The sequence below is a fragment of the Hydra viridissima genome, unplaced genomic scaffold (assembly GCF_058129835.1).
Source record: "Hydra viridissima isolate aposymbiotic clone 2 unplaced genomic scaffold, HvirCarnegie_v1 scaffold_3, whole genome shotgun sequence".
Classification (NCBI taxonomy): domain Eukaryota; kingdom Metazoa; phylum Cnidaria; class Hydrozoa; order Anthoathecata; family Hydridae; genus Hydra; species Hydra viridissima.
Genome location: NW_028324302.1, coordinates 10,172,252 through 10,194,102, shown reverse-complemented (window position 1 = coordinate 10,194,102; position 21,851 = coordinate 10,172,252).

Below are 21,851 nucleotides of genomic sequence, written 5' to 3'. Positions count from 1 at the left end.
CCTTGGCCATATTCTGTTGTATCCTGTCAAGCTGAGCAAAAAAATGCTCAAGGGCATCAAGCAATTCAGTGGTAAGTACCGATTTTTGCGACAAATGCACAGAAATGCTTAGAATTTGCTTGTAATGTCAATTCTGTGATTATTTCGTCAAATTGGAGCCTTTCACCGAGATTTCTTGGAGCCTTTGGACATATTCTGTTGTAACCTATCAGGCTGAGCACGAAAATGACAAAGACAATCAACAGAGAGGCTGGCAAGTACCGGATTTGGCGACAAAACCCCGTTTTTGGCTCAATTTCCATACAAAACGTCGAAATTTGGGCAAAATGAGGCCAAATTCGAGGCTTTCACCGACTCCTCTTGGATCCCTTGGCCCTATTTTGTTGTATCCTGTCAGGCTGAGCACGAAAATGACAAAGACAATCAACAGAGAGGCTGGCAAGTACCGGATTTGGCGACAAAACCCCGTTTTTGGCTCAATTTCCATACAAAACGTCGAAATTTGGGAAAAAATGTGGCCAAATTCAAGGCTTTCACCGACTCCTCTTGGATCCCTTGGCCCTATTTTGTTGTATCCTGTCAGGCTGAGCACGAAAATGACAAAGACAATCAACAGAGAGGCTGGCAAGTACCGGATTTGGCGACAAAACCCCGTTTTTGGCTCAATTTCCATACAAAACGTCGAAATTTGGGCCAAATGTGGCCAAATTCGAGGCTTTCACCGACTCCCATTGGATCCCTTGGCCATATTCTGTTGTATCCTGTCAGGCTGAGCAAAAAAATGCCCAAGGGCATCAAGCAATTCAGTGGTAGGTACCAATTTTTGCGACAAATGCACAGAAATGCTTAGAATTAGCTTGTAATGTCAATTCTGTGATTATTTCGTCAAATTGGAGCCTTTCACCGAGATTTCTTGGAGCCTTTGGACATATTCTGTTGTAACCTATCAGGCTGAGCACGAAAATGACAAAGACAATCAACAGAGAGGCTGGCAAGTACCGGATTTGGCGACAAAACCCCGTTTTTGGCTCAATTTCCATACAAAACGTCGAAATTTGGGCCAAATGTGGCCAAATTCGAGGCTTTCACCAACTCCCATTGGATCCCTTGGCCATATTCTGTTGTATCCTGTCAGGCTGAGCAAAAAAATGCCCAAGGGCATCAAGCAATTCAGTGGTAAGTACCGATTTTTGCGACAAATGCACAGAAATGCTTAGAATGTGCTTGTAATGTCAATTCTGTGATTATTTCGTCAAATTGGAGCCTTTCACCGAGATTTCTTGGAGCCTTTGGACATATTCTGTTGTAACCTATCAGGCTGAGCGCGAAAATGACAAAGATAATCAACAGAGAGGCTGGCAAGTACCGGATTTGGCGACAAAACCCCGTTTTTGGCTCAATTTCCATACAAAACGTCGAAATTTGGGCCAAATATGGCCAAATTCGAGGCTTTCACCGACTCCACTTGGATCCCTTGGCCCTATTTTGTTGTATCCTGTCAGGCTGAGCACGAAAATGACAAAGACAATCAACAGAGAGGCTGGCAAGTACCGGATTTGGCGACAAAACCCCGTTTTTGACTCAATTTCCATACAAAACGTCGAAATTTGGGCCAAATGTGGCCAAATTCGAGGCTTTCACCGACTCCCATTGGATCCCTTGGCCATATTCTGTTGTATCCTGTCAGGCTGAGCAAAAAAATGCCCAAGGGCATCAAGCAATTCAGTGGTAAGTACCGATTTTTGCGACAAATGCACAGAAATGCTTAGAATTTGCTTGTAATGTCAATTCTGTGATTATTTCGTCAAATTGGAGCCTTTCACCGAGATTTCTTGGAGCCTTTGGACATATTCTGTTGTAACCTATCAGGCTGAGCACGAAAATGACAAAGACAATCAACAGAGAGGCTGGCAAGTACCGGATTTGGCGACAAAACCCCGTTTTTGGCTCAATTTCCATACAAAACGTCGAAATTTGGGAAAAAATGTGGCCAAATTCGAGGCTTTCACCGACTCCTCTTGGATCCCTTGGCCCTATTTTGTTGTATCCTGTCAGGCTGAGCACGAAAATGACAAAGACAATCAACAGAGAGGCTGGCAAGTACCGGATTTGGCGACAAAACCCCGTTTTTGGCTCAATTTCCATACAAATGTCGAAATTTGGGCCAAATGTGGCCAAATTCGAGGCTTTCACCGACTCCTCTTGGATCCCTTGGCCCTATTTTGTTGTATCCTGTCAGGCTGAGCACGAAAATGACAAAGACAATCAACAGAGTGGCTGGCAAGTACCGGATTTGGCGACAAAACCCCGTTTTTGGCTCAATTTCCATACAAAACGTCGAAATTTGGGCCAAATGTGGCCAAATTCGAGGCTTTCACCGACTCCCATTGGATCCCTTGGCCATATTCTGTTGTATCCTGTCAGGCTGAGCAAAAAAATGCCCAAGGGCATCAAGCAATTCAGTGGTAGGTACCGATTTTTGCGACAAATGCACAGAAATGCTTAGAATTAGCTTGTAATGTCAATTCTGTGATTATTTCGTCAAATTGGAGCCTTTCACCGAGATTTCTTGGAGCCTTTGGACATATTCTGTTGTAACCTATCAGGCTGAGCACGAAAATGACAAAGACAATCAACAGAGAGGCTGGCAAGTACCGGATTTGGCGACAAAACCCCGTTTTTGGCTCAATTTCCATACAAAACGTCGAAATTTGGGCCAAATGTGGCCAAATTCGAGGCTTTCACCGACTCCCATTGGATCCCTTGGCCATATTCTGTTGTATCCTGTCAGGCTGAGCAAAAAAATGCCCAAGGGCATCAAGCAATTCAGTGGTAAGTACCGATTTTTGCGACAAATGCACAGAAATGCTTAGAATTTGCTTGTAATGTCAATTCTGTGATTATTTCGTCAAATTGGAGCCTTTCACCGAGATTTCTTGGAGCCTTTGGACATATTCTGTTGTAACCTATCAGGCTGAGCACGAAAATGACAAAGACAATCAACAGAGAGGCTGGCAAGTACCGGATTTGGCGACAAAACCCCGTTTTTGGCTCAATTTCCATACAAAACGTCGAAATTTGGGCCAAATATGGCCAAATTCGAGGCTTTCACCGACTCCACTTGGATCCCTTGGCCCTATTTTGTTGTATCCTGTCAGGCTGAGCACGAAAATGACAAAGACAATCAACAGAGAGGCTGGCAAGTACCGGATTTGGCGACAAAACCCCGTTTTTGACTCAATTTCCATACAAAACGTCGAAATTTGGGCCAAATGTGGCCAAATTCGAGGCTTTCACCGACTCCCATTGGATCCCTTGGCCATATTCTGTTGTATCCTGTCAGGCTGAGCAAAAAAATGCCCAAGGGCATCAAGCAATTCAGTGGTAAGTACCGATTTTTGCGACAAATGCACAGAAATGCTTAGAATTTACTTGTAATGTCAATTCTGTGATTATTTCGTCAAATTGGAGCCTTTCACCGAGATTTCTTGGAGCCTTTGGACATATTCTGTTGTAACCTATCAGGCTGAGCACGAAAATGACAAAGAAAATCAACAGAGAGGCTGGCAAGTACCGGATTTGGCGACAAAACCCCGTTTTTGGCTCAATTTCCATACAAAACGTCGAAATTTGGGCAAAATGTGGCCAAATTCGAGGCTTTCACCGACTCCTCTTGTATCCCTTGGCCCTATTTTGTTGTATCCTGTCAGGCTGAGCACGAAAATGACAAAGACAATCAACAGAGAGGCTGGCAAGTACCGGATTTGGCGACAAAACCCCGTTTTTGGCTCAATTTCCATACAAAACGTCGAAATTTGGGCCAAATGTGGCCAAATTCGAGGCTTTCACCGACTCCTCTTGGATCCCTTGGCCCTATTTTGTTGTATCCTGTCAGGCTGAGCACGAAAATGACAAAGACAATCAACAGAGAGGCTGGCAAGTACCGGATTTGGCGACAAAACCCCGTTTTTGGCTCAATTTCCATACAAAACGTCGAAATTTGGGCCAAATGTGGCCAAATTCGAGGCTTTCACCGACTCCCATTGGATCCCTTGGCCATATTCTGTTGTATCCTGTCAGGCTGAGCAAAAAAATGCCCAAGGGCATCAAGCAATTCAGTGGTAAGTACCGATTTTTGCGACAAATGCACAGAAATGCTTAGAATTTGCTTGTAATGTCAATTCTGTGATTATTTCGTCAAATTGGAGCCTTTCACCGAGATTTCTTGGAGCCTTTGGACATATTCTGTTGTAACCTATCAGGCTGAGCACGAAAATGACAAAGACAATCAACAGAGAGGCTGGCAAGTACCGGATTTGGCGACAAAACCCCGTTTTTGGCTCAATTTCCATACAAAACGTCGAAATTTGGTCCAAATATGGCCAAATTCGAGGCTTTCACCGACTCCACTTGGATCCCTTGGCCCTATTTTGTTGTATCCTGTCAGGCTGAGCACGAAAATGACAAAGACAATCAACAGAGAGGCTGGCAAGTACCGGATTTGGCGACAAAACCCCGTTTTTGACTCAATTTCCATACAAAACGTCGAAATTTGGGCCAAATGTGGCCAAATTCGAGGCTTTCACCGACTCCCATTGAATCCCTTGGCCATATTCTGTTGTATCCTGTCAGGCTGAGCAAAAAAATGCCCAAGGGCATCAAGCAATTCAGTGGTAAGTACCGATTTTTGCGACAAATGCACAGAAATGCTTAGAATTTGCTTGTAATGTCAATTCTGTGATTATTTCGTCAAGTTGGAGCCTTTCACCGAGATTTCTTGGAGCCTTTGGACATATTCTGTTGTAACCTATCAGGCTGAGCACGAAAATGACAAAGACAATTAACAGAGACGCTGGCAAGTACCGGATTTGGCGACAAAACCCCGTTTTTGGCTCAATTTCCATACAAAACGTCGAAATTTGGGCAAAATGTGGCCAAATTCGAGGCTTTCACCGACTCCTCTTGGATCCATTGGCCCTATTTTGTTGTATCCTGTCAGGCTGAGCACGAAAATGACAAAGACAATCAACAGAGAGGCTGGAAAGTACCGGATTTGGCGACAAAACCCCGTTTTTGGCTCAATTTCCATACAAAACGTCGAAATTTGGGCCAAATATGGCCAAATTCGAGGCTTTCACCGACTCCACTTGGATCCCTTGGCCCTATTTTGTTGTATCCTGTCAGGCTGAGCACGAAAATGACAAAGACAATCAACAGAGAGGCTGGCAAGTACCGGATTTGGCGACAAAACCCCGTTTTTGGCTCAATTTCCATACAAAACGTCGAAATTTGGGCCAAATGTGGCCAAATTCGAGGCTTTCACCGACTCCCATTGGATCCCTTGGCCATATTCTGTTGTATCCTGTCAGGCTGAGCAAAAAAATGCCCAAGGGCATCAAGCAATTCAGTGGTAAGTACCGATTTTTGCGACAAATGCACAGAAATGCTTAGAATTTGCTTGTAATGTCAATTCTGTGATTATTTCGTCAAATTGGAGCCTTTCACCGAGATTTCTTGGAGCCTTTGGACATATTCTGTTGTAACCTATCAGGCTGAGCACGAAAATGACAAAGACAATCAACAGAGAGGCTGGCAAGTACCGGATTTGGCGACAAAACCCCGTTTTTGGCTCAATTTCCATACAAAACGTCGAAATTTGGGAAAAAATGTGGCCAAATTCGAGGCTTTCACCGACTCCTCTTGGATCCCTTGGCCCTATTTTGTTGTATCCTGTCAGGCTGAGCACGAAAATGACAAAGACAATCAACAGAGAGGCTGGCAAGTACCGGATTTGGCGACAAAACCCCGTTTTTGGCTCAATTTCCATACAAAACGTCGAAATTTGCGCCAAATGTGGCCAAATTCGAGGCTTTCACCGACTCCCATTGGATCCCTTGGCCATATTCTGTTGTATCCTGTCAGGCTGAGCAAAAAAATGCCCAAGGGCATCAAGCAATTCAGTGGTAAGTACCGATTTTTGCGACAAATGCACAGAAATGCTTAGAATTTGCTTGTAATGTCAATTCTGTGATTATTTCGTCAAATTGGAGCCTTTCACCGAGATTTCTTGGAGCCTTTGGACATATTCTGTTGTAACCTATCAGGCTGAGCACGAAAATGACAAAGACAATCAACAGAGAGGCTGGCAAGTACCGGATTTGGCGACAAAACCCCGTTTTTGGCTCAATTTCCATACAAAACGTCGAAATTTGGGAAAAAATGTGGCCAAATTCGAGGCTTTCACCGACTCCTCTTGGATCCCTTGGCCATATTTTGTTGTATCCTGTCAGGCTGAGCACGAAAATGACAAAGACAATCAACAGAGAGGCTGGCAAGTACCGGATTTGGCGACAAAACCCCGTTTTTGGCTCAATTTCCATACAAAACGTCGAAATTTGGGCCAAATGTGGCCAAATTCGAGGCTTTCACCGACTCCCATTGGATCCCTTGGCCATATTCTGTTGTATCCTGTCAGGCTGAGCAAAAAAATGCCCAAGGGCATCAAGCAATTCAGTGGTAAGTACCGATTTTTGCGACAAATGCACAGAAATGCTTAGAATTTGCTTGTAATGTCAATTCTGTGATTATTTCGTCAAATTGGAGCCTTTCACCGAGATTTCTTGGAGCCTTTGGACATATTCTGTTGTAACCTATCAGGCTGAGCACGAAAATGACAAAGACAATCAACAGAGAGGCTGGCAAGTACCGGATTTGGCGACAAAACCCCGTTTTTGGCTCAATTTCCATACAAAACGTCGAAATTTGGGCCAAATGTGGCCAAATTCGAGGCTTTCACCGACTCCTCTTGGATCCCTTGGCCCTATTTTGTTGTATCCTGTCAGGCTGAGCACGAAAATGACAAAGACAATCAACAGAGAGGCTGGCAAGTACCGGATTTGGCGACAAAACCCCGTTTTTGGCTCAATTTCCATACAAAACGTCGAAATTTGGGCCAAATGTGGCCAAATTCGAGGCTTTCACCAACTCCCATTGGATCCCTTGGCCATATTCTGTTGTATCCTGTCAGGCTGAGCAAAAAAATGCCCAAGGGCATCAAGCAATTCAGTGGTAGGTACCGATTTTTGCGACAAATGCACAGAAATGCTTAGAATTAGCTTGTAATGTCAATTCTGTGATTATTTCGTCAAATTGGAGCCTTTCACCGAGATTTCTTGGAGCCTTTGGACATATTCTGTTGTAACCTATCAGGCTGAGCACGAAAATGACAAAGACAATCAACAGAGAGGCTGGCAAGTACCGGATTTGGCGACAAAACCCCGTTTTTGGCTCAATTTCCATACAAAACGTCGAAATTTGGGCCAAATGTGGCCAAATTCGAGGCTTTCACCGACTCCCATTGGATCCCTTGGCCATATTCTGTTGTATCCTGTCAGGCTGAGCACGAAAATGACAAAGACAATCAACAGAGAGGCTGGCAAGTACCGGATTTGACGACAAAACCCCGTTTTTGGCTCAATTTCCATACAAAACGTCGAAATTTGGGCCAAATGTGGCCAAATTCGAGGCTTTCACCGACTCCCATTGGATCCCTTGGCCATATTCTGTTGTATCCTGTCAGGCTGAGCAAAAAAATGCCCAAGGGCATCAAGCAATTCAGTGGTAGGTACCGATTTTTGCGACAAATGCACAGAAATGCTTAGAATTAGCTTGTAATGTCAATTCTGTGATTATTTCGTCAAATTGGAGCCTTTCACCGAGATTTCTTGGAGCCTTTGGACATATTCTGTTGTAACCTATCAGGCTGAGCACGAAAATGACAAAGACAATCAACAGAGAGGCTGGCAAGTACCGGATTTGGCGACAAAACCCCGTTTTTGGCTCAATTTCCATACAAAACGTCGAAATTTGGGCCAAATGTGGCCAAATTCGAGGCTTTCACCGACTCCCATTGGATCCCTTGGCCATATTCTGTTGTATCCTGTCAGGCTGAGCAAAAAAATGCCCAAGGGCATCAAGCAATTCAGTGGTAAGTACCGATTTTTGCGACAAATGCACAGAAATGCTTAGAATTTGCTTGTAATGTCAATTCTGTGATTATTTCGTCAAATTGGAGCCTTTCACCGAGATTTCTTGGAGCCTTTGGACATATTCTGTTGTAACCTATCAGGCTGAGCACGAAAATGACAAAGACAATCAACAGAGAGGCTGGCAAGTACCGGATTTGGCGACAAAACCCCGTTTTTGGCTCAATTTCCATACAAAACGTCGAAATTTGGGCCAAATATGGCCAAATTCGAGGCTTTCACCGACTCCACTTGGATCCCTTGGCCCTATTTTGTTGTATCCTGTCAGGCTGAGCACGAAAATGACAAAGACAATCAACAGAGAGGCTGGCAAGTACCGGATTTGGCGACAAAACCCCGTTTTTGACTCAATTTCCATACAAAACGTCGAAATTTGGGCCAAATGTGGCCAAATTCGAGGCTTTCACCGACTCCCATTGGATCCCTTGGCCATATTCTGTTGTATCCTGTCAGGCTGAGCAAAAAAATGCCCAAGGGCATCAAGCAATTCAGTGGTAAGTACCGATTTTTGCGACAAATGCACAGAAATGCTTAGAATTTGCTTGTAATGTCAATTCTGTGATTATTTCGTCAAATTGGAGCCTTTCACCGAGATTTCTTGGAGCCTTTGGACATATTCTGTTGTAACCTATCAGGCTGAGCACGAAAATGACAAAGACAATCAACAGAGAGGCTGGCAAGTACCGGATTTGGCGACAAAACCCCGTTTTTGGCTCAATTTCCATACAAAACGTCGAAATTTGGGAAAAAATGTGGCCAAATTCGAGGCTTTCACCGACTCCTCTTGGATCCCTTGGCCCTATTTTGTTGTATCCTGTCAGGCTGAGCACGAAAATGACAAAGACAATCAACAGAGAGGCTGGCAAGTACCGGATTTGGCGACAAAACCCCGTTTTTGGCTCAATTTCCATACAAAACGTCGAAATTTGGGCCAAATGTGGCCAAATTCGAGGCTTTCACCGACTCCTCTTGGATCCCTTGGCCCTATTTTGTTGTATCCTGTCAGGCTGAGCACGAAAATGACAAAGACAATCAACAGAGAGGCTGGCAAGTACCGGATTTGGCGACAAAATCCCGTTTTTGGCTCAATTTCCATACAAAACGTCGAAATTTGGGCCAAATGTGGCCAAATTCGAGGCTTTCACCGACTCCCATTGGATCCCTTGGCCATATTCTGTTGTATCCTGTCAGGCTGAGCAAAAAAATGCCCAAGGGCATCAAGCAATTCAGTGGTAGGTACCGATTTTTGCGACAAATGCACAGAAATGCTTAGAATTAGCTTGTAATGTCAATTCTGTGATTATTTCGTCAAATTGGAGCCTTTCACCGAGATTTCTTGGAGCCTTTGGACATATTCTGTTGTAACCTATCAGGCTGAGCACGAAAATGACAAAGACAATCAACAGAGAGGCTGGCAAGTACCGGATTTGGCGACAAAACCCCGTTTTTGGCTCAATTTCCATACAAAACGTCGAAATTTGGGCCAAATGTGGCCAAATTCGAGGCTTTCACCGACTCCCATTGGATCCCTTGGCCATATTCTGTTGTATCCTGTCAGGCTGAGCAAAAAAATGCCCAAGGGCATCAAGCAATTCAGTGGTAAGTACCGATTTTTGCGACAAATGCACAGAAATGCTTAGAATTTGCTTGTAATGTCAATTCTGTGATTATTTCGTCAAATTGGAGCCTTTCACCGAGATTTCTTGGAGCCTTTGGACATATTCTGTTGTAACCTATCAGGCTGAGCACGAAAATGACAAAGACAATCAACAGAGACGCTGGCAAGTACCGGATTTGGCGACAAAACCCCGTTTTTGGCTCAATTTCCATACAAAACGTCGAAATTTGGGCCAAATATGGCCAAATTCGAGGCTTTCACCGACTCCACTTGGATCCCTTGGCCCTATTTTGTTGTATCCTGTCAGGCTGAGCACGAAAATGACAAAGACAATCAACAGAGAGGCTGGCAAGTACCGGATTTGGCGACAAAACCCCGTTTTTGACTCAATTTCCATACAAAACGTCGAAATTTGGGCCAAATGTGGCCAAATTCGAGGCTTTCACCGACTCCCATTGGATCCCTTGGCCATATTCTGTTGTATCCTGTCAGGCTGAGCAAAAAAATGCCCAAGGGCATCAAGCAATTCAGTGGTAAGTACCGATTTTTGCGACAAATGCACAGAAATGCTTAGAATTTGCTTGTAATGTCAATTCTGTGATTATTTCGTCAAATTGGAGCCTTTCACCGAGATTTCTTGGAGCCTTTGGACATATTCTGTTGTAACCTATCAGGCTGAGCACGAAAATGACAAAGACAATCAACAGAGAGGCTGGCAAGTACCGGATTTGGCGACAAAACCCCGTTTTTGGCTCAATTTCCATACAAAACGTCGAAATTTGGGAAAAAATGTGGCCAAATTCGAGGCTTTCACCGACTCCTCTTGGATCCCTTGGCCCTATTTTGTTGTATCCTGTCAGGCTGAGCACGAAAATGACAAAGACAATCAACAGAGAGGCTGGCAAGTACCGGATTTGGCGACAAAACCCCGTTTTTGACTCAATTTCCATACAAAACGTCGAAATTTGGGCCAAATGTGGCCAAATTCGAGGCTTTCACCGACTCCCATTGGATCCCTTGGCCATATTCTGTTGTATCCTGTCAGGCTGAGCAAAAAAATGCCCAAGGGCATCAAGCAATTCAGTGGTAAGTACCGATTTTTGCGACAAATGCACAGAAATGCTTAGAATTTGCTTGTAATGTCAATTCTGTGATTATTTCGTCAAATTGGAGCCTTTCACCGATATTTCTTGGAGCCTTTGGACATATTCTGTTGTAACCTATCAGGCTGAGCACGAAAATGACAAAGACAATCAACAGAGAGGCTGGCAAGTACCGGATTTGGCGACAAAACCCCGTTTTTGGCTCAATTTCCATACAAAACGTCGAAATTTGGGCCAAATGTGGCCAAATTCGAGGCTTTCACCGACTCCCATTGGATCCCTTGGCCATATTCTGTTGTATCCTGTCAGGCTGAGCAAAAAAATGCCCAAGGGCATCAAGCAATTCAGTGGTAAGTACCGATTTTTGCGACAAATGCACAGAAATGCTTAGAATTTGCTTGTAATGTCAATTCTGTGATTATTTCGTCAAGTTGGAGCCTTTCACCGATATTTCTTGGAGCCTTTGGACATATTCTGTTGTAACCTATCATGCTGAGCACGAAAATGACAAAGACAATCAACAGAGAGGCTGGCAAGTACCGGATTTGGCGACAAAACCCCGTTTTTGGCTCAATTTCCATACAAAACGTCGAAATTTGTGAAAAAATGTGGCCAAATTCGAGGCTTTCACCGACTCCTCTTGGATCCCTTGGCCCTATTTTGTTGTATCCTGTCAGGCTGAGCACGAAAATGACAAAGACAATCAACAGAGAGGCTGGCAAGTACCGGATTTGGCGACAAAACCCCGTTTTTGGCTCAATTTCCATACAAAACGTCGAAATTTGGGCCAAATGTGGCCAAATTCGAGGCTTTCACCGACTCCTCTTGGATCCCTTGGCCCTATTTTGTTGTATCCTGTCAGGCTGAGCACGAAAATGACAAAGACAATCAACAGAGAGGCTGGCAAGTACCGGATTTGGCGACAAAAGCCCGTTTTTGACTCAATTTCCATACAAGCGTCGAAATTTGGGCCAAATGTGGCCAAATTCGAGGCTTTCACCGACTCCCATTGGATCCCTTGGCCATATTCTGTTGTATCCTGTCAGGCTGAGCAAAAAAATGCCCAAGGGCATCAAGCAATTCAGTGGTAAGTACCGATTTTTGCGACAAATGCACAGAAATGCTTAGAATTTGCTTGTAATGTCAATTCTGTGATTATTTCGTCAAATTGGAGCCTTTCACCGAGATTTCTTGGAGCCTTTGGACATATTCTGTTGTAACCTATCAGGCTGAGCACGAAAATGACAAAGACAATCAACAGAGACGCTGGCAAGTACCGGATTTGGCGACAAAACCCCGTTTTTGGCTCAATTTCCATACAAAACGTCGAAATTTGGGCAAAATGTGGCCAAATTCGAGGCTTTCACCGACTCCTCTTGGAACCATTGGCCCTATTTTGATGTATCCTGTCAGGCTGAGCACGAAAATGACAAAGACAATCAACAGAGAGGCTGGCAAGTACCGGATTTGGCGACAAAACCCCGTTTTTGGCTCAATTTCCATACAAAACGTCGAAATTTGGGCCAAATATGGGCAAATTCGAGGCTTTCACCGACTCCACTTGGATCCCTTGGCCCTATTTTGTTGTATCCTGTCAGGCTGAGCACGAAAATGACAAAGACAATCAACAGAGAGGCTGGCAAGTACCGGATTTGGCGACAAAACCCCGTTTTTGGCTCAATTTCCATACAAAACGTTGAAATTTGGGCCAAATGTGGCCAAATTCGAGGCTTTCACCGACTCCCATTGGATCCCTTGGCCATATTCTGTTGTATCCTGTCAGGCTGAGCAAAAAAATGCCCAAGGGCATCAAGCAATTCAGTGGTAGGTACCGATTTTTGCGACAAATGCACAGAAATGCTTAGAATTAGCTTGTAATGTCAATTCTGTGATTATTTCGTCAAATTGGAGCCTTTCACCGAGATTTCTTGGAGCCTTTGGACATATTCTGTTGTAACCTATCAGGCTGAGCACGAAAATGACAAAGACAATCAACAGAGAGGCTGGCAAGTACCGGATTTGGCGACAAAACCCCGTTTTTGGCTCAATTTCCATACAAAACGTCGAAATTTGGGCCAAATGTGGCCAAATTCGAGGCTTTCACCGACTCCCATTGGATCCCTTGGCCATATTCTGTTGTATCCTGTCAGGCTGAGCAAAAAAATGCCCAAGGGCATCAAGCAATTCAGTGGTAAGTACCGATTTTTGCGACAAATGCACAGAAATGCTTAGAATTTGCTTGTAATGTCAATTCTGTGATTATTTCGTCAAATTGGAGCCTTTCACCGAGATTTCTTGGAGCCTTTGGACATATTCTGTTGTAACCTATCAGGCTGAGCACGAAAATGACAAAGACAATCAACAGAGAGGCTGGCAAGTACCGGATTTGGCGACAAAACCCCGTTTTTGGCTCAATTTCCATACAAAACGTCGAAATTTGGGCCAAATATGGCCAAATTCGAGGCTTTCACCGACTCCACTTGGATCCCTTGGCCCTATTTTGTTGTATCCTGTCAGGCTGAGCACGAAAATGACAAAGACAATCAACAGAGAGGCTGGCAAGTACCGGATTTGGCGACAAAACCCCGTTTTTGACTCAATTTCCATACAAAACGTCGAAATTTGGGCCAAATGTGGCCAAATTCGAGGCTTTCACCGACTCCCATTGGATCCCTTGGCCATATTCTGTTGTATCCTGTCAGGCTGAGCAAAAAAATGCCCAAGGGCATCAAGCAATTCAGTGGTAAGTACCGATTTTTGCGACAAATGCACAGAAATGCTTAGAATTTGCTTGTAATGTCAATTCTGTGATTATTTCGTCAAATTGGAGCCTTTCACCGAGATTTCTTGGAGCCTTTGGACATATTCTGTTGTAACCTATCAAGCTGAGCACGAAAATGACAAAGACAATCAACAGAGAGGCTGGCAAGTACCGGATTTGGCGACAAAACCCCGTTTTTGGCTCAATTTCCATACAAAACGTCGAAATTTGGGCCAAATGTGGCCATATTCGAGGCTTTCACCAACTCCTCTTGGATCCCTTGGCCCTATTTTGTTGTATCCTGTCAGGCTGAGCACGAAAATGACAAAGACAATCAACAGAGAGGCTGGCAAGTACCGGATTTGGCGACAAAACCCCGTTTTTGGCTCAATTTCCATACAAAACATCGAAATTTGCGCCAAATGTGGCCAAATTCGAGGCTTTCACCGACTCCCATTGGATCCCTTGGCCATATTCTGTTGTATCCTGTCAGGCTGAGCAAAAAAATGCCCAAGGGCATCAAGCAATTCAGTGGTAAGTACCGATTTTTGCGACAAATGCACAGAAATGCTTAGAATTTGCTTGTAATGTCAATTCTGTGATTATTTCGTCAAATTGGAGCCTTTCACCGATATTTCTTGGAGCCTTTGGACATATTCTGTTGTAACCTATCAGGCTGAGCACGAAAATGACAAAGACAATCAACAGAGAGGCTGGCAAGTACCGGATTTGGCGACAAAACCCCGTTTTTGGCTCAATTTCCATACAAAACGTCGAAATTTGGGCCAAATGTGGCCAAATTCGAGGCTTTCACCGACTCCCATTGGATCCCTTGGCCATATTCTGTTGTATCCTGTCAGGCTGAGCAAAAAAATGCCCAAGGGCATCAAGCAATTCAGTGGTAAGTACCGATTTTTGCGACAAATGCACAGAAATGCTTAGAATTTGCTTGTAATGTCAATTCTGTGATTATTTCGTCAAATTGGAGCCTTTCACCGAGATTTCTTGGAGCCTTTGGACTTATTCTGTTGTAACCTATCAGGCTGAGCACGAAAATGACAATGACAATCAACAGAGAGGCTGGCAAGTACCGGATTTGGCGACAAAACCCCGTTTTTGGCTCAATTTCCATACAAAACGTCGAAATTTGGGCCAAATGTGGCCAAGTTCGAGGCTTTCACCGACTCCTCTTGGATCCCTTGGCCCTATTTTGTTGTATCCTGTCAGGCTGAGCACGAAAATGACAAAGACAATCAACAGAGAGGCTGGCAAGTACCGGATTTGGCGACAAAACCCCGATTTTGGCTCAATTTCCATACAAAACGTCGAAATTTGGGCTAAATGTGGCCAAGTTCGAGGCTTTCACCGACTCCTCTTGGATCCCTTGGCTCTATTTTGTTGTATCCTGTCAGGTTGAGCACGAAAATGACAAAGACAATCAACAGAGAGGCTGGCAAGTACCGGATTTGGCGACAAAACCCCGATTTTGGCTCAATTTCCATACAAAACGTCGAAATTTGGGCTAAATGTGGCCAAGTTCGAGGCTTTCACCGACTCCTCTTGGATCCCTTGGCCCTATTTTGTTGTATCCTTTCAGGCTGAGCACGAAAATGACAAAGACAATCAACAGAGAGGCTGGCAAGTACCGGATTTGGCGACAAAACCCCGTTTTTGGCTCAATTTCCATACAAAACGTCGAAATTTGCGCCAAATGTGGCCAAATTCGAGGCTTTCACCGACTCCCATTGGATCCCTTGGCCATATTCTGTTGTATCCTGTCAGGCTGAGCAAAAAAATGCCCAAGGGCATCAAGCAATTCAGTGGTAAGTACCGATTTTTGCGACAAATGCACAGAAATGCTTAGAATTTGCTTGTAATGTCAATTCTGTGATTATTTCGTCAAATTGGAGCCTTTCACCGAGATTTCTTGGAGCCTTTGGACATATTCTGTTGTAACCTATCAGGCTGAGCACGAAAATGACAAAGACAATCAACAGAGAGGCTGGCAAGTACCGGATTTGGCGACAAAACCCCGTTTTTGGCTCAATTTCCATACAAAACGTCGAAATTTGGGAAAAAATGTGGCCAAATTCGAGGCTTTCACCGACTCCTCTTGGATCCCTTGGCCCTATTTTGTTGTATCCTGTCAGGCTGAGCACGAAAATGACAAAGACAATCAACAGAGAGGCTGGCAAGTACCGGATTTGGCGACAAAACCCCGTTTTTGGCTCAATTTCCATACAAAACGTCGAAATTTGCGCCAAATGTGGCCAAATTCGAGGCTTTCACCGACTCCCATTGGATCCCTTGGCCATATTCTGTTGTATCCTGTCAAGCTGAGCAAAAAAATGCTCAAGGGCATCAAGCAATTCAGTGGTAAGTACCGATTTTTGCGACAAATGCACAGAAATGCTTAGAATTTGCTTGTAATGTCAATTCTGTGATTATTTCGTCAAATTGGAGCCTTTCACCGAGATTTCTTGGAGCCTTTGGACATATTCTGTTGTAACCTATCAGGCTGAGCACGAAAATGACAAAGACAATCAACAGAGAGGCTGGCAAGTACCGGATTTGGCGACAAAACCCCGTTTTTGGCTCAATTTCCATACAAAACGTCGAAATTTGGGCAAAATGAGGCCAAATTCGAGGCTTTCACCGACTCCTCTTGGATCCCTTGGCCCTATTTTGTTGTATCCTGTCAGGCTGAGCACGAAAATGACAAAGACAATCAACAGAGAGGCTGGCAAGTACCGGATTTGGCGACAAAACCCCGTTTTTGGCTCAATTTCCATACAAAACGTCGAACTTTGGGAAAAAATGTGGCCAAATTCAAGGCTTTCACCGACTCCTCTTGGATCCCTTGGCCCTATTTTGTTGTATCCTGTCAGGCTGAGCACGAAAATGACAAAGACAATCAACAGAGAGGCTGGCAAGTACCGGATTTGGCGACAAAACCCCGTTTTTGGCTCAATTTCCATACAAAACGTCGAAATTTGGGCCAAATGTGGCCAAATTCGAGGCTTTCACCGACTCCCATTGGATCCCTTGGCCATATTCTGTTGTATCCTGTCAGGCTGAGCAAAAAAATGCCCAAGGGCATCAAGCAATTCAGTGGTAGGTACCGATTTTTGCGACAAATGCACAGAAATGCTTAGAATTAGCTTGTAATGTCAATTCTGTGATTATTTCGTCAAATTGGAGCCTTTCACCGAGATTTCTTGGAGCCTTTGGACATATTCTGTTGTAACCTATCAGGCTGAGCACGAAAATGACAAAGACAATCAACAGAGAGGCTGGCAAGTACCGGATTTGGCGACAAAACCCCGTTTTTGGCTCAATTTCCATACAAAACGTCGAAATTTGGGCCAAATGTGGCCAAATTCGAGGCTTTCACCGACTCCCATTGGATCCCTTGGCCATATTCTGTTGTATCCTGTCAGGCTGAGCAAAAAAATGCCCAAGGGCATCAAGCAATTCAGTGGTAAGTACCGATTTTTGCGACAAATGCACAGAAATGCTTAGAATTTGCTTGTAATGTCAATTCTGTGATTATTTCGTCAAATTGGAGCCTTTCACCGAGATTTCTTGGAGCCTTTGGACATATTCTGTTGTAACCTATCAGGCTGAGCACGAAAATGACAAAGACAATCAACAGAGAGGCTGGCAAGTACCGGATTTGGCGACAAAACCCCGTTTTTGGCTCAATTTCCATACAAAACGTCGAAATTTGGGCCAAATGTGGCCAAATTCGAGGCTTTCACCGACTCCTCTTGGATCCCTTGGCCCTATTTTGTTGTATCCTGTCAGGCTGAGCACGAAAATGACAAAGACAATTAACAGAGAGGCTTGCAAGTACCGGATTTGGCGACAAAACCCCGTTTTTTGCTCAATTTCCATACAAAACGTCGAAATTTGGGCCAAATGTGGCCAAATTCGAGGCTTTCACCGACTCCTCTTGGATCCCTTGGCCCTATTTTGTTGTATCCTGTCAGGCTGAGCACGAAAATGACAAAGACAATCAACAGAGAGGCTGGCAAGTACCGGATTTGGCGACAAAACCCCGTTTTTGGCTCAATTTCCATACAAAACGTCGAAATTTGGGCCAAATGTGGCCAAATTCGAGGCTTTCACCGACTCCCATTGGATCCCTTGGCCATATTCTGTTGTATCCTGTCAGGCTGAGCAAAAAAATGCCCAAGGGCATCAAGCAATTCAGTGGTAGGTACCGATTTTTGCGACAAATGCACAGAAATGCTTAGAATTAGCTTGTAATGTCAATTCTGTGATTATTTCGTCAAATTGGAGCCTTTCACCGAGATTTCTTGGAGCCTTTGGACATATTCTGTTGTAACCTATCAGGCTGAGCACGAAAATGACAAAGACAATCAACAGAGAGGCTGGCAAGTACCGGATTTGGCGACAAAACCCCGTTTTTGGCTCAATTTCCATACAAAACGTCGAAATTTGGGCCAAATGTGGCCAAATTCGAGGCTTTCACCGACTCCCATTGGATCCCTTGGCCATATTCTGTTGTATCCTGTCAGGCTGAGCAAAAAAATGCCCAAGGGCATCAAGCAATTCAGTGGTAGGTACCGATTTTTGCGACAAATGCACAGAAATGCTTAGAATTAGCTTGTAATGTCAATTCTGTGATTATTTCGTCAAATTGGAGCCTTTCACCGAGATTTCTTGGAGCCTTTGGACATATTCTGTTGTAACCTATCAGGCTGAGCACGAAAATGACAAAGACAATCAACAGAGAGGCTGGCAAGTACCGGATTTGGCGACAAAACCCCGTTTTTGGCTCAATTTCCATACAAAACGTCGAAATTTGGGCCAAATGTGGCCAAATTCGAGGCTTTCACCGACTCCCATTGGATCCCTTGGCCATATTCTGTTGTATCCTGTCAGGCTGAGCAAAAAAATGCCCAAGGGCATCAAGCAATTCAGTGGTAAGTACCGATTTTTGCGACAAATGCACAGAAATGCTTAGAATGTGCTTGTAATGTCAATTCTGTGATTATTTCGTCAAATTGGAGCCTTTCACCGAGATTTCTTGGAGCCTTTGGACATATTCTGTTGTAACCTATCAGGCTGAGCACGAAAATGACAAAGACAATCAACAGAGAGGCTGGCAAGTACCGGATTTGGCGACAAAACCCCGTTTTTGGCTCAATTTCCATACAAAACGTCGAAATTTGGGCCAAATATGGCCAAATTCGAGGCTTTCACCGACTCCACTTGGATCCCTTGGCCCTATTTTGTTGTATCCTGTCAGGCTGAGCACGAAAATGACAAAGACAATCAACAGAGAGGCTGGCAAGTACCGGATTTGGCGACAAAACCCCGTTTTTGACTCAATTTCCATACAAAACGTCGAAATTTGGGCCAAATGTGGCCAAATTCGAGGCTTTCACCGACTCCCATTGGATCCCTTGGCCATATTCTGTTGTATCCTGTCAGGCTGAGCAAAAAAATGCCCAAGGGCATCAAGCAATTCAGTGGTAAGTACCGATTTTTGCGACAAATGCACAGAAATGCTTAGAATTTGCTTGTAATGTCAATTCTGTGATTATTTCGTCAAATTGGAGCCTTTCACCGAGATTTCTTGGAGCCTTTGGACATATTCTGTTGTAACCTATCAGGCTGAGCACGAAAATGACAAAGACAATCAACAGAGAGGCTGGCAAGTACCGGATTTGGCGACAAAACCCCGTTTTTGGCTCAATTTCCATACAAAACGTCGAAATTTGGGAAAAAATGTGGCCAAATTCGAGGCTTTCACCGACTCCTCTTGGATCCCTTGGCCCTATTTTGTTGTATCCTGTCAGGCTGAGCACGAAAATGACAAAGACAATCAACAGAGAGGCTGGCAAGTACCGGATTTGGCGACAAAACCCCGTTTTTGGCTCAATTTCCATACAAAACGTCGAAATTTGGGCCAAATGTGGCCAAATTCGAGGCTTTCACCGACTCCTCTCTGATCCCTTGGCCCTATTTTGTTGTATCCTGTCAGGCTGAGCACGAAAATGACAAAGACAATCAACAGAGAGGCTGGCAAGTACCGGATTTGGCGACAAAACCCCGTTTTTGGCTCAATTTCCATACAAAACGTCGAAATTTGGGCCAAATGTGGCCAAATTCGAGGCTTTCACCGACTCCCATTGGATCCCTTGGCCATATTCTGTTGTATCCTGTCAGGCTGAGCAAAAAAATGCCCAAGGGCATCAAGCAATTCAGTGGTAGGTACCGATTTTTGCGACAAATGCACAGAAATGCTTAGAATTAGCTTGTAATGTCAATTCTGTGATTATTTCGTCAAATTGGAGCCTTTCACCGAGATTTCTTGGAGCCTTTGGACATATTCTGTTGTAACCTATCAGGCTGAGCACGAAAATGACAAAGACAATCAACAGAGAGGCTGGCAAGTACCGGATTTGGCGACAAAACCCCGTTTTTGGCTCAATTTCCATACAAAACGTCGAAATTTGGGCCAAATATGGCCAAATTCGAGGCTTTCACCGACTCCACTTGGATCCCTTGGCCCTATTTTGTTGTATCCTTTCAGGCTGAGCACGAAAATGACAAAGACAATCAACAGAGAGGCTGGCAAGTACCGGATTTGGCGACAAAACCCCGTTTTTGGCTCAATTTCCATACAAAACGTCGAAATTTGGGCCAAATGTGGCCAAATTCGAGGCTTTCACCGACTCCCATTGGATCCCTTGGCCATATTCTGTTGTATCCTGTCAGGCTGAGCAAAAAAATGCCCAAGGGCATCAAGCAATTCAGTGGTAAGTACCGATTTTTGCGACAAATGCACAGAAATGCTTAGAATTTGCTTGTAATGTCAATTCTGTGATTATTTCGTCAAATTGGAGCCTTTCACCGAGATTTCTTGGAGCCTTTGGACATATTCTGTTGTAACCTATCAGGCTGAGCACGAAAATGACAAAGAAAATCAACAGAGAGGCTGGCAAGTACCGGATTTGGCGACAAAACCCCGTTTTTGGCTCAATTTCCATACAAAACGTCGAAATTTGGGCAAAATGAGGCCAAATTCGAGGCTTTCACCGACTCCTCTTGGATCCCTTGGCCCTATTTTGTTGTATCCTGTCAGGCTGAGCACGAAAATGACAAAGACAATCAACAGAGAGGCTGGCAAGTACCGGATTTGGCGACAAAACCCCGTTTTTGGCTCAATTTCCATACAAAACGTCGAAATTTGGGCCAAATGTGGCCAAATTCGAGGCTTTCACCGACTCCTCTTGGATCCCTTGGCCCTATTTTGTTGTATCCTGTCAGGCTGAGCACGAAAATGACAAAGACAATCAACAGAGAGGCTGGCAAGTACCGGATTTGGCGACAAAACCCCGTTTTTGACTCAATTTCCATACAAAACGTCGAAATTTGGGCCAAATGTGGCCAAATTCGAGGCTTTCACCGACTCCCATTGGATCCCTTGGCCATATTCTGTTGTATCCTGTCAGGCTGAGCAAAAAAATGCCCAAGGGCATCAAGCAATTCAGTGGTAAGTACCGATTTTTGCGACAAATGCACAGAAATGCTTAGAATTTGCTTGTAATGTCAATTCTGTGATTATTTCGTCAAATTGGAGCCTTTCACCGAGATTTCTTGGAGCCTTTGGACATATTCTGTTGTAACCTATCAGGCTGAGCACGAAAATGACAAAGACAATCAACAGAGAGGCTGGCAAGTACCGGATTTGGCGACAAAACCCCGATTTTGGCTCAATTTCCATACAAAACGTCGAAATTTGGGCCAAATGTGGCCAAGTTCGAGGCTTTCACCGACTCCTCTTGGATCCCTTGGCCCTATTTTGTTGTATCCTGTCAGGCTGAGCACGAAAATGACAAAGACAATCAACAGAGAGGCTGGCAAGTACCGGATTTGGCGACAAAACCCCGTTTTTGGCTCAATTTCCATACAAAACGTCGAAATTTGGGCCAAATGTGGCCAAATTCGAGGCTTTCACCGACTCCTCTTGGATCCCTTGACCCTATTTTGTTGTATCCTGTCAGGCTGAGCACGAAAATGACAAAGACAATCAACAGAGAGGCTGGCAAGTACCGGATTTGGCGACAAAACCCCGTTTTTGGCTCAATTTCCATACAAAACGTCGAAATTTGGGCCAAATGTGGCCAAATTCGAGGCTTTCACCGACTCCCATTGGATCCCTTGGCCATATTCTGTTGTATCCTGTCAGGCTGAGCAAAAAAATGCCCAAGGGCATCAAGCAATTCAGTGGTAAGTACCGATTTTTGCGACAAATGCACAGAAATGCTTAGAATTTGCTTGTAATG